Source organism: Pseudopodoces humilis, chromosome 12 (genome assembly GCF_049639895.1).
Source record: "Pseudopodoces humilis isolate 2021_Gansu_Grassland_sample_001 chromosome 12, ASM4963989v1, whole genome shotgun sequence".
In the NCBI taxonomy this organism is placed as follows: domain Eukaryota; kingdom Metazoa; phylum Chordata; class Aves; order Passeriformes; family Paridae; genus Pseudopodoces; species Pseudopodoces humilis.
In genome coordinates this window covers 3682532-3685642 of record NC_142211.1, presented here as the reverse complement: position 1 = coordinate 3685642, position 3111 = coordinate 3682532, and positions in this window count along the sequence as shown.

Below are 3111 nucleotides of genomic sequence, written 5' to 3'. Positions count from 1 at the left end.
ACAGAGAAAAAGACATAAAAAACCAGCCATTGCAGCCTTCCGCAGTATCCCATACGTTTTTACCCATACCCTCTGCTCCCGTGCTGAAAAAGATACATAGAACAAATCCAGAAACTCAAGAAACGCACTGTAATAGTGCCATTTCTGGAGCCATGTGTCTCATTCAGCCCCCCAGCTCTGATAGCGTTGTGAAAACTACCAGAGACTCTTACCTATACCCTAATAAGCTCACCAAAAATCCTCGGGCTTCCATGAGCCTAAAATCCAACATGGAGTTGGCCATGTGCCAGCTACCCACGTGGAGGAACCCCCTTCTTATTTACCTCCTGCTTCCCATGACTCCTTATATCCACCTCATTCTGCCCAGTTCCCTTACTCCTCCCATAACCCCTCCCCTCCCTCTAACATCTCCCTCCCTCCTGCACTACCCTGCTCAAGCATGGCATCACCTTACAAACCCGCCCCCAAATGTTGCAATTATTTTCTCCACGCCCCTGCCTCCTGTCCCCACGGGGAGGGGGGGAGTGAGAACAGTGGCCCTGCTCCCTGCTCCTGTGGGGGGGCAGGGGAAGGGGTGTCCTGGCCCTGCCCCCCAGGGAGGGGAGATGTGTCCCTGCCCAGCCCCAGTGGGGCTGTGGGTGGATCCCTCCACCAACCCGGGGGTGAGGCAGGGTCCCCTGGGCCCCCTGCAGAGGCAGATAAGTCCCTTCACCAGCCCGGGGGTGAGACAAAGCCCGCATTGCGTGGTGGGGGCGAGGCTGGGCAGGGAAACCCCGGAGATACAGGCTCTGGGGAAAAGGATTTACCTGCAGCAGCACCTGTGATATTTACTGGTAAAAAAAGAACTAATAGACAATATCAGCCTTTCTCTTACCATGATATCAGAAAGATATGCAAAATACAACGTGAATTTGGCAAAAATAAAAAAAATATTAAAAAGAATGATTAAAGCTACTTTAAAATCTCAGGAGTTAGTTCCTGCTGGCATCAAAGATTTCTTCAGGTGCCTCCTAACACCCACTGAATTTGATTTTTGGGGAAGTTCATGGAAAAGGTCATTAAAAGACCTCCTAGATGAACTCAAGCAAAGTATACAGGATGCAAAAGATGCAGAAAATAATGAGATTACTTTTGAACATCTATGTGGGGAGGGAAGGTAGTCTAAGCCTGAAGATCAGGCTCAAGTGCTAACAAAACCTATTTTAGATAAAATCTGTGAAGTAGCAGAAAAAGCTTACAATAAAATACCTACACTAGAAACCCAAGTCAGTTATGTTAATTTCACGAGAGTTTCTTGCGCTTTGTAGATCGTCTAAGGTTACAGATACAACAGCAAGTACAAGAACCAGCAGCGCAAGCAGAACTGATTAAAGAAATGGCACAAAGAAATGCCAATGAGGCCTGCCGTAAAGTGATTCTAAATCTGCCCATCTATCCTCCACCTACCATAGCATATATGATGCAAGCGTGTGCCAAGAAAGCAAAGCTGTACAGTGCACATGACAAGAAACCAGGACCATACAACCCAAGGACTGTAGCAGCAGTAACACCCAGGATGAACAAGCCACAGATGTCACCTGAACAGCTGCAGCACATCATCTGTTTCCAGTGCAAGAAGCCAGGACATTTTGCAAGGAACTGTCCTCAAACCCAGCAACAAGAGAAACACCAGAATGAAGCTGTAGCAAATCAAAAAAACTGAATTCAAAGCGCTTTTCTGTCAAGTGCAGAGACATAAAAATGACAGACCTGAAACAGGAAAAAGACTCTATTTCAATGGGAAAAGGGGAGGAAAGGGAGCGGGGTGAGAGACTGCAGAAACATAATTGTGGGGAACGCTTGCCTAATAAGATCTGGCAACCGCAAAAGCGATTCAGACTTGTAACTGCTAAAGCTTTTTGTTTCAGATCTGACCGTTGGACTGTCATTGGAGTGGACTTGCAGGACAATTCACAAGACCTGGCTGGACTGGATAGTAGGTATTTTGTTATTGGAGACACAGCACACACACCAATAGAGATTGAGGTGGCTCCCATGACAATTAAGGGAGACCTAACACACCTCACTCTCTTGGGAAGATGTCCTCAACCACCCTTCTATGTAGCCAAAGGGCAGATAATAGCCCAAGTGATCCCTGTTCCAACAGAAGTCCCAGTATATGACAAAGCACAAGGAATATACTGGGCAGAAGTGGTGGGTGAAGACAAACCCATTATGGGGTGTAACTTAACACATAAATCAGAACTTCTCCATGTAGAAGGGTTAATTGACACTGGGGCAGATGTGACTATCATAGCTGAAAAAGTGTGGCACTTACATTGGGAACTGCAACCCGTGGCAGTAAAAATACAGAGTGCTGGAGGGATGAAACTAGCAAAGATCTCTAAAGCTATCGTCCAGATTGAAGGCCCGGAGGGTAGGTTTGCTAGTGTCAGACCTTTTTTTCACTGGTTATAAGTGCCCCCTGTGGGGAAGAGACACCATGTCCCAGTGGGGAATGAAATTAACAATTCCTGAGACACCTCAGGATTTTTGATGGAGGCCACTGTAGAGCGTCCTGTCCAAAAGCTATCTTGGCTAGATAATGATCCAATTTGGGTGAACCAGTGGCCTCTCAGCAAACAGAAACTCGGGGCACTAGAAAAATTGGTGTAAGAACAATTGGCCAAGGGACACATAGTAGAAACAACCAGCCCTTGGAATTCCCTGGTGTTTGTGTCTTTTTTGTGTCTTGTTGTTTTTTGTTGTTCTGTTTCTAATCGTGCTAGCCTTAGGAATTGTTAGTTGTTTAGTTTTAGTTTTAAAAGCTCTCAAAAAATTAGTATCTACTACCTCAGAGATTAACCACATAGAGCTAGCAGACCGGAAGCAACTGGACCGTCCCGTCAATCACGGGTGGTGGACAAACTCGTGACCTGCATCAAAATGATCTCACAACCCTTCTTCAAAAATTTTATATAATAAGAAAGGGTGAGATGTTGTAATGCAGTTAGGAAAAATGGTATGATCCAAAAAATGTACCCCCGTAAATGTAGAATTTTAAGTTTCTTTCCCTTATCTTGTTCTCCCAGTTCCCCTTATTGGTTGTGCAAATTCCCCCCGCCCCTTTCC